This window comes from Ambystoma mexicanum, chromosome 4q, assembly GCF_040938575.1.
Source record: "Ambystoma mexicanum isolate Mex_15411 chromosome 4q, UKY_AmexF1_1, whole genome shotgun sequence".
In the NCBI taxonomy this organism is placed as follows: Eukaryota; Metazoa; Chordata; class Amphibia; order Caudata; family Ambystomatidae; genus Ambystoma; species Ambystoma mexicanum.
In genome coordinates this window covers 666,445,066-666,456,302 of record NC_090928.1, presented here as the reverse complement: position 1 = coordinate 666,456,302, position 11,237 = coordinate 666,445,066, and positions in this window count along the sequence as shown.

Genomic DNA, 11,237 nt, shown 5'->3' with positions numbered 1-11,237 from the left:
ATACCTCTGTGGCGGTGCAGTTGGCAGTTAGACTTCTTAGAGACATCAGCTATGTGTAGAGAAAAAGAAAGCTTGGAGTCGAAAATGACCCTGAGGTTCTTAACCTCACAGGTGGGTGCAGGGACAGGGCCAAGGGAGGCTGGCCAGAGAGTGACAGGAAAGGAAGGTGCAGGAGTGCCGATGAGGAATATAGATATATTCATAATGAAAACACACCCGTGAACAGAGGAGCTTATGTGCAAGTAACATATTCAATATGTATGTTCGGCATTGGCAATGCATATTTTGTATTGGCTATTTAACATTATGCATTGCATAAACAGGGATTCAAAATTCCAAATAAGCAAATCAGAATGCTACGTACTATATATGTGCATTTACAACTATTTCTGGCATTTGTAGTGTGATACATTTATGCCTCAGTGGCATATCCTCTGTGTTCACTAAATTCCCTTCATTTTAAGGTGATTTAAAACAGGCATTTATGCTTGCAAAAACTGTTGTTAACAGGTAATGCGTTCGCTGCCGCTATTAAGCAAATGCCTATGTCAGATACCTGATATATTCTAAGAGAGAAAAGTGCAATGCTAATGAGTGCAGGCAGGGGGTTTCTCTGCTGGTTCATGTCACAGCTGTTGATTGGAAATAAACCTGACTTCATTATTGACTTGCATTTGCAAAGTAAAGTTTTCTGCGCATCCATTTCAATTCAGAATATTGTGTATCTCAGAATACATTTTACCACACGTCGCCATCTGCTGCTGCTTGTTCTGATTCAGTAATCTGTAAAGCTAAATGTTTCTCTAGTCATGCAAATGGTAGACAGTGTTTGTATTTCTTTTTTTTCATATAGGAAAGGTAAAGAATAGTAATAACACTTTTTTGTTTTGGAAAGAAAAGCTAAATACTAGTAGTAACATTGTATTAATTGTATTGTGACGATTTGCACAAAATTATAATGAATTATAGTTGTTAACTATATATGAATGGGGCACGTGTGTGCCTACATAAAAGATTGCATTGTTATATTGGCCAATATGTGTTTTCCTTGGCTGCATATAAATTCCCCATGAATACCAACACTTCTTACAACTCGTGCTACATACCTGCCAGCAACTGGTGCACTTTTTCACAAAAAATGTTCTTCTTGTTGATGCAAACATTTCAGTCTGCAATTTCAGTTTGCAGCAGGTAAAAGAGACAATTTATTTTCATTGCAATACCAGGAAACAACCTGACAGAGTATCTCCCTTCAGAAAATGTGAACCCCTGAACTAATAGAACAGACTTGTCATAACGCCTTTTTCATGACTAGCAGGGAATAATGTGATAGTGCTGCTTCTTCCCCTGTAGAAAGCAACACATGTATTACTGTAGTACTGTCTCCTGTCATCTCTTGCTTACACATTCCTGCCTAACTTGAGCACGTGTTCTCATTCCATGCTCATACATCCTGTCTCCCACTAGAAGTGTGCCATCTGAGCTCCCATTCCTGAAGTGTCTTATGGGCCCTGCCGCTTCCTATTTGCAATGCCTCATGGCTTTTCACACTTCACTGTGCCAACAAACATGGCTTCCTTTCTCGAGTGCTATTATACAGTGCCATATGGTAGCTCATATGTGTATTTTGCATTCACATTTCACCCCTTTTGTGATATATGCACAACCATCAACCTAAAATATGGGCCTAATCACGAGTAATTGGTAGTAATTCCAGTGAAATTACTGATGAACTTGTTTACCTTTCACATCACTCAGCTGCGCCGATTTAACTCGGGGATTACAAGTGGGTAAATTTAGTCCATGGGGGTTTTGGAGGATTTACCATGAGCCGTAATTCTGACACAGTAAATCATCAATTTATTTAAGTTGAAGTTGATGATCACCTCTAACAATACGATGCAGGTAACTCATCCACTTTGACTACAAAGTAGTAATTCGTTGGTGCGTCAAATTCCATTACTGCCCCAAAAATACCAGTAACAGAATTACCACCAGAAACATGCTACATTACCAATATTGGAATTAGGGCTATTATCTTTATTATTTCTTTTTAACATTTTGCAGAATTATTTTTCAGTCCCTCACCAGGGTGTAGCATCTTACATGCAAGTATTGCAGAAGATGAGGAGAACAAACAGACCAGCCTCATGTAATAGCAAGTGTTTTTGTTTGAACTGTTACCTGGTAAATACACAAAGGTACAAACAGAACAGCCTCATCTAATAGCAAGTGTTTTTGTTTGAACTGTTACCTGGTAAATACACAAACAAAGCGATAGAATGTGTTCGAAGTCAAAGTAGAATTTGCTTTCATCACAAAGGCTAAGGTGAAGCTATTTCATGAAAGGAAGGACTGATGATAAGTCAATCTTTATGACACAAGAAATAGACACTGATGGACCCTGTGATTCTTGCGCTCACTTAAAAGTCATTACATAGGTATAGATCACTCAAGAACTGTTCTCATTGTTATCCAGCACTTTTTATTTTCTACTGATTGTGTTACTTGGATAGTCGTTGAATTGATGTCATTCAAAACAGTTTCCAAAACTTAGTGCATATTTGTGTGCAAGAAACAAAAAATGAAAAAATCCAATGTGAATAAACAACTTAGATTTTTAACACTTGTTCTCTTGGGTATCCAAAAATATTTGTTATGCCTATCCCTTTTCAGACACGTGTTTCCCCATCTTAAATGAGGCGGTTCATCAGGGGTTTAGGTGGCTAGTTAAATTGACTGATTATTTATTAAACGTGGTAAATTCCCCGGTGTTGTTGAAATTAGAGGCTCTTTCATATTGATCTGTACGTGAAGTGAATCTAATTGAGAGGGCAGCAAAACTAAGGAAAGAGTCGAGCTACACAAATATTAACATTGGCTATAATAATGTCTTTGACAACACAGAGCGCTAGGACTAAATATTTGTATTTATGTTCCAAACAGACCTATGACCTCGCTGAATGAAAGGTCTAAACAGTCCGCATGACAGACTGATCCATACCAGAATTAACCCACGAATAACAAAAGATACCAGTAGAAACTTTGTAAGTACATTTTTCTTTTCACAGCCAGCTAGCAACCTCCCTAAATATGTGTTCATTTTGAGTTTTTATTTCTTTTCAAATTTTTTCACACCAACAACAACACAACAGCTGGGAATGTAATGATTTTTAAGTGAGCGCAAGAATCACAGGGTTCATCAGCGTCTTTTTGTTCAGTTTATTTTACTGCACAGTCTCAGGTTAAGGACCCTGTACTTGCAGCTCCTTTTTTCAACAAACCTACACATCAAATTGGGAGAATCGCCTTAAAATCCATGTAGACTGAACAGCTTTCTTTTTTTCAAATCTTTATAACGCAGGCTGCAGAGGAAGTTACAATCTTTCCTATGTCACAACGTTCTGTGTAAAGGACACATCAAGTCATTCTTCAGACTGCAGAAGGAATTAGGATATTGCCAATGTCTGTGTCTTGTGCAAAGAACAGCTCAACAATCCAAATGAAATGAAGCAGCTGTAAAAAGAATTAGAATTGTGCTGACAAAGGAAAATTAATACATCTGTAACATAACTAAGAATCCTGTGACAAGGGAAAAGCGAACAGGCAAGAATAGTTAATCTTGGTTGGTGAGTGAGGAATTAAAACAATTAAAACAATAAACAGGCCGATTCATGGAATTAATGTGCGCTGAAAATTCCCGCGCAAGCGTGCAAAACCGTGCGAATCGCTGTGCAAGTGCGAAAATCGCAGCAAAACCTGTGCACATCGATTCATGGAAGTCCGTGCGCGAGTAAAATGTGGGATGTGCGCTGAAAATCTGCGTGGCACACGCCGGCGCACAGGTCATCTAACGGCGTGCGCTATGGCCACAGCGAAAGCGCACATAGCGTGGCGCACATAACAAAAGTAGGCCAGAAACCAGTGATGAGGTCGTTTTTGGACACCGACGTGACCCATCCCAAACCAATGACCACCTGAGCAATTTGTTGTGGTCTCTTATATATTGATTATATATTTTCCTTCTTTTTAATGAAGACGATAAGTAATCGATTGTTATGACTTTTTTAGGATAAAGTTTTAACTTATATGTGTTATTGTTGTGTATGTACGAATGGCTATTGGATGCCTGTGTATGAATGAGATGAATTGTATGTAAAATCATGTGTTCTTAAACTTCTTTCCTGCGATTTAAAAATTGTTATGAGTGCTAGGATTAATTCTTGATTAAAATTCTGATATTTAAATAATGAATCAGGCCTAATTAAATTTCTTGATTCTCTTGTTTCTAAAATTCTATCCTCTGGATTCCTTTTTCCGTAATTAGTAACACGGGGCGTGACACGCGGAATGGGGAACAATGCGTGAAAATGTGGGCGTCACGGGGGAAGTACAGGAGGCAAGTGCGCGGAACGCCCACACGCTCGCCTACAACACGTATTCATGGAATCGAATAGGGCAAACCAGCGCACCGGCGAAGATGCGCACAGGCCTAAACACGTACGCCACACGAAGGCAGGCGGTAGCGTCCCTGCGCATGAACAAAATGTGCGCCAAAATGTGCGCTAACAAAAAACACGTATATACAGCTCTGATGATTGTCCCATACTGTGGCCCTCTAGGACAAATGACGTGCAAAGGGGTACGTGACAAACACGAACACCCGCTGTGTCAAAAATAGCATGTGCATGTATTTCGGGGCTGCACGAGAAGTTTCACACCCGATTGGCCTTCGGCGAGCGGGGTGCGTGTAAATCTGGGGTTGGGGGAAGTTTCACACGCGATAGGCCCTGTGCGAGTGGGGTGCGTGTATTCCTGGGGTTCGCGTGAAGTTTCACACACGATTGGCCTGAGTACGTGTAAATCTGGGGTGCGCGGAAAGTTTCACACGCGATTGTCCTTTGGCGAGCGGGGTACGTGTATTTCGGGGGTGCGCGGGAAGTTTCACACGCGACAGGCCCTGTGCGAGTGGGGTACGTGTATATCTGGGGTGCAGGGGAGTCCTACACGTGAATTGGCAGTGTGGGTCCTCCCAGATGTTCCCGCTACACCCTCCATGGCCCCTGCAGGCAGCCCACACCACAGGGGACTACCCTGCACCCCTGGTCATGTCCCGCAGGCAGCCCATCCACCATGGGCATGCCCCCCAGCCAAGCCACATGTCACCTTGCACTACTGATCACCAACGCATGACCCCCTGCACCCCTACCCCCCAGCAGTGCAGTGCACCTGCCAGCAGGCCCCCACTCATGTCCCACTCATGTCCCCTTGCACCCCCACCCCCCAGCAGTGCAGGGCACCTGCCAGCAGGCCCCCACTCATGTCCCCTTGCACCCCCACCCCCCAGCAGTGCAGGGCACCTGCCAGAAGATCCCCACTCATGTCCCACTCATGTCCCCTTGCACCCCCACCCCCCAGCAGTGCAGGGCACCTGCCAGCAGGCCCCCACTCATGTCCCCTTGCTCCCCCACCCCCAGCACTGAGGGGCACCTGCCAGCAGGCCCCCACTCATGTCCCCTTGCATCCCCACACCCCCAGCAGTGCAGGGCACCTGCCAGCAGGCCCCCACTCATGTCCCCTTGCACACCCACCCCCAGCACTGAGGGGCACCTGACAACAGGCCCCCACTCATGTCCCACTCATGTCCCCTTGCACCCCCACCCCCCAGCAGGGCAGGGCACCTGCCAGCAGGCCCCCACTCATGTCCCCTTGCACACCCACCCCCCAGCACTGAGGGGCACCTGCCAGCAGGCCCCCACTCATTTCCCCTTGCACCCCCACCCCCCAGCAGTGCAGGGCACCTGAAGGGGCACCTGCCAACAGGCGCCCACTCATGTCCCCTTCCACCCCACCCCCCAGCAGTGCAGGGCACCTGCCAGCAGGCCCCCACTCATGTCCCATTGCACCCCCACCCCCCAGCAGTGCAGGGCACCTGCCAACAGGCCCCCACTCATGTCCCACTCATGTCCCCTTGCACCCCCACCCCCCAGCAGTGCAGGGCACCTGCCAGCAGGCCCCCACTCATGACCCCTTGCACCCCACCCCTCAGCAGTGCAGGGCACCTGCCAACAGGCCCCCACTCATGTCCCATTGCACACCCACCCCCCAGCAGTGCAGGGCACCTGCCAGCAGGCCCCCACTCATGTCCCACTCATGTCCACTTACACCCCCACCCCCCAGCAGTACAGGGCACCTGTCAGCAGGCCCTCACTCATGTCTCCTTGTACCCCCACCCCCCCAGCACTGAGGGGCACCTGCCAACAGGCCCCCACTCATGTCCCCTTGCACCCCCACCCCCCAGCTGTGCAGGGCACCTGCCAGCAGGCCCCCACTCATGTCCCATTGCACCCCCACCCCCTAGCACTGAGGGGCACCTGCCAACAGGCCTCCACTCATGTCCCCTTGCACCCCCACCCCCCAGCAGTGCAGGGCACCTGCCAGCAGGCCCCCACTCATGTCCCCTTGCACCCCCACCCCCCAGCAGTGCAGGGCACCTGCCAACAGGCCCCCACTCATGTCCCCTTGCACCTCCATCCCCCAGGAGTGCAGGGCACCTGCCAGCAGGCCCCCACTCATGTCCCCTTGCACTCCCACCCCCCAGCACTGAAGGGCACCTGCCAGCAGGCCCCCACTCACGTCCCACTCATGTCCCCTTGCACCCCCACCCCCCAGCCGTGCAGAGCACCTGCCAGCAGGCCCCACTCATGTCCCACTCATGTCCCCTTGCAACCCCACCCCCCAGCACTGAGGGGCACCTGCCAGCAGGCCCCCACTCATGTCCCCTTGCACCCCCACCCGCCAGCAGTGCAGGGCACCTGCCAAAAGGCCCCCACTCATGTCCCCGTGCACCCCCACTCCCCAGCAGTGCAGGGCACCTGCCAGCAGTCCCCCACTCATGTCCCCTTGCACCCCCATCCCCCAGCACTGAGGGGCACCTGCCAACAGGCCCCCACTCATGTCTCCTTGCACCCCCACCCCCCAGCAGTGCAGGGCACCTGCCAGCAGGCCCCCACTCATGTCCCATTGCACACCCACCCCCCAGCACTGAGGGGCACCTGCCAACAGGCCCCCACTCATGTCCCCTTGCACCCCACCCCCCAGCAGTGCAGGGCACCTGCCAGCAGGCCCCCACTCATGTCCCATTGCACACCCACCCCCAGCAGTGCAGGGTACCTGCCAGCAGGCCCCCACTCATGTCCCATTGCACCCCCATGCCCCAGCACTGAGGGGCACCTGCCAGCAGGCCCCCACTCATGTCCCCTTGAACACCCACGCCCCAGCACTGAGGGGACCTGCCAGCAGGCCGCCACTCATGTCTCCTTGCACCCCCACCCCCCAGCAGTGCAGGGCACCTGCCAGCAGGCCCCCACTCATGTCCCCTTGCACCCCCATCCCCCAGCAGTGCAGGGCACCTGCCAACAGGCCCCCACTCATGTCCCCTTGCACACCCACCCCCCAGCACTTAGGGGCACCTGCCAACAGGCCCCCACTCATGTCCCCTTGCACCCCCACCCCCCAGCAGTGCAGGGCACCTGCCAGCAGGCCCCCACTCATGTCCCATTGCACACCCACCCCGCAGCAGTGCAGGGCACCTGCCAGCAGGCCCCCACTCATGTCCCCTTGCACCCCCACCCCCCAGCACTGAGGGGCACCTGCCAACAGGCCCCCACTCATGTCCCCTTGCACCTCCACCCCCCAGCAGTGCAGGGCACCTGCCAGCAGGCCCCCACTCATGTCCCCTTGCACCCCCACCCCCCAGCAGTGCAGGGCACCTGCCAGCAGGCCCCCACTCATGTCCCCTTGCACCCCCACCCCCCAGCACTGAGGGGCACCTGCCAACAGGCCCCCACTCATGTCACCTTGCACCCCCACCCCCCAGCAGTGTAGGGCACCTGCCAGCAGGCCCCCACTCATGTCCCCTTGCACCCCCACCCCCAGCACTGAGGGGCACCTGCCAACAGGCCCCCACTCATGTCCCCTTGCACCCCCACCCCCCAGCAGTGCAGGACACCTGCCAGCAGGCCCCCACTCATGTCCCATTGCACACCCACCCCCCAGCACTGAGGGGCACCTGCCAACAGGCCCCCACTCATGTCCCCTTGCACCCCCACCCCCCAGCACTGAGGGGCACCTGCCAACAGGCCCCCACTCATGTCACCTTGCACCCCCACCCCCCAGCGGTGCAGGGCACCTGCCAGCAGGCCCCCACTCATGTCCCCTTGCACCCCCACCCCCAGCACTGAGGGGCACCTGCCAACAGGCCCCCACTCATGTCCCCTTGCACCCCCACCCCCCAGCAGTGCAGGACACCTGCCAGCAGGCCCCCACTCATGTCCCATTGCACACCCACCCCCCAGCACTGAGGGGCACCTGCCAACAGGCCCCCACTCATGTCCCCTTGCACCCCCACCCCCCAGCAGTGCAGGGCACCTGCCAGCAGGCCCCCACTCATGTCCCCTTGCACCCCCACCCCCCAGCACTGAGGGGCACCTGCCAACAGGCCCCCACTCATGTCTCCTTGCACCCCCACCACCCAGCAGTGCAGGGCACCTGCCAGCAGGCCCCCACTCATGTCCCATTGCACACCCACCCCCCAGCACTGAGGGGCACCTGCCAACAGGCCCCCACTCATGTCCCCTTGCACCCCACCCCCCAGCAGTGCAGGGCACCTGCCAGCAGGCCCCCACTCATGTCCCATTGCACACCCACCCCCAGCAGTGCAGGGTACCTGCCAGCAGGCCCCCACTCATGTCCCATTGCACCCCCATGCCCCAGCACTGAGGGGCACCTGCCAGCAGGCCCCCACTCATGTCCCCTTGAACACCCACCCCCCAGCACTGAGGGGACCTGCCAGCAGGCCCCCACTCATGTCTCCTTGCACCCCCACCCCCCAGCAGTGCAGGGCACCTGCCAGCAGGCCCCACTCATGTCCCCTTGCACCCCCATCCCCCAGCAGTGCAGGGCACCTGCCAACAGGCCCCCACTCATGTCCCCTTGCAAACCCACCCCCCAGCACTTAGGGGCACCTGCCAACAGGCCCCCACTCATGTCCCCTTGCACCCCCACCCCCCAGCAGTGCAGGGCACCTGCCAGCAGGCCCCCACTCATGTCCCATTGCACACCCACCCCGCAGCAGTGCAGGGCACCTGCCAGCAGGCCCCCACTCATGTCCCCTTGCACCCCCACCCCCCAGCACTGAGGGGCACCTGCCAACAGGCCCCCACTCATGTCCCCTTGCACCTCCACCCCCCAGCAATGCAGGGCACCTGCCAGCAGGCCCCCACTCATGTCCCCTTGCACCCCCACCCCCCAGCAGTGCAGGGCACCTGCCAGCAGGCCCCCACTCATGTCCCCTTGCACCCCCACCCCCCAGCACTGAGGGGCACCTGCCAACAGGCCCCCACTCATGTCACCTTGCACCCCCACCCCCCAGCAGTGTAGGGCACCTGCCAGCAGGCCCCCAATCATGTCCCCTTGCACCCCCACCCCCAGCACTGAGGGGCACCTGCCAACAGGCCCCCACTCATGTCCCCTTGCACCCCCACCCCCCAGCAGTGCAGGACACCTGCCAGCAGGCCCCCACTCATGTCCCATTGCACACCCACCCCCCAGCACTGAGGGGCACCTGCCAACAGGCCCCCACTCATGTCCCCTTGCACCCCCACCCCCCAGCAGTGCAGGGCACCTGCCAGCAGGCCCCCACTCATGTCCCCTTGCATCCCCACCCCCCAGCACTGAGGGGCACCTGCCAACAGGCCCCCACTCATGTCCCCTTGCACCCCCACCCCCAGTAGTGCAGGGCACCTGCCAGCAGGCCCCCACTCATGTCCCACTCATGTCCCCTTGCACCCCCACCCCCCAGCACTGAGGGGCACCTGCCAGCAGGCCCCACTCATGTCCCCTTGCACCCCCACACCTCAGCACTGAGGGGCACCTGCCAACAGTCCCCCACTCATGTCCTCTTGCACCCACACCCACCAGCAGTGCAGGGCACCTGCCAGCAGGCCCCCACTCATGTCCCACTCATGTCCCCTTGCACTCCCACCCCCCAGCAGTGCAGGGCAACTGCCAGCAGGCCCCCACTCATGTCCGACTCATGTCCCCTTGCACCCCCACCCCCCCAGCATTGAGGGGCACCTGCCAGTAGGCCTCACTCATGTCCCCTTGCACCCCCACACCCTAGCAGTGCAGGGCACCTGCCAGCAGGCCTCCACTCATGTCCCATTGCACACCCACCCCCCAGCACTGAGGGGCACCTGCCAGCAGGCGCCCACTCATGTCCCCTTGCACCCCCACCCCCCAGCAGTGCAGGGCACCTGCCAGCAGGCCCCCACTCATGTCCCCTTGCACCCCTACCCCCCAGCACTGAGGGGCACCTGCCAACAGGCCCCCACTAATTTCCCCTTGCACCCCCACCCCCAGCAGTGCAGGGCAACTGCCAGCAGGCCCCCACTCATGTCCGACTCATGTCCCCTTGCACCCCCACCCCCAGCACTGAGGGGCACCTGCCAACAGGCCCCCACTCATGTCCCCTTGCACCCCCACCACCCAGCAGTGCAGGGCACCTGCCAGCAGGCCCCCACTCATGTCCCATTGCACCCCACCCCCCAGCACTGAGGGGCAACTGCCAACAGGCCCCCACTCATGTCTCCTTGCACCCCCACCCCCCAGCAGTGCAGGGCACCTGCCAACAGGCCCCCACTCATGTCCCCTTGCACCCGCACCCCCAGCACTGAGGGGCACCTGCCAACAGGCCCCCACTCATGTCCCCTTACACTCCCACCCCCCAGCAGTGCAGGGCACCTGCCAGCAGGTCCCCACTCATGTCCCATTGCACACCCACCCCCCAGCACTGAGGGACACCTGCCAACAGGTCCCCACTCATGTCCCCTTGCACCCCCACCCCCGAGCAGTGCAGGGCACCTGCCAGCAGGCCCCCACTCATGTCCCCTTGCACCCCCACCCCCCCAGCACTGAGGGGCACCTGCCAACAGGCCCCCACTCATGTCCCCTTGCACCCCCACCCCCCAAGCAGTGCAGGGCACCTGCCAGCAGGCCCCCACTCATGTCCCACTCATGTCCCCTTGCACCCCCACCCCCCAGCAGTGTAGGGCACCTGCCAGCAGGCCCCCACTCATGTGCCCTTGCACCCCCACCCCCCAGCACTGAGAGGCACCTGCTAACAGGCCCCCACTCATGTCCCCTTGCACCCCCACCCCCAGCAGTGCAGGGCACCT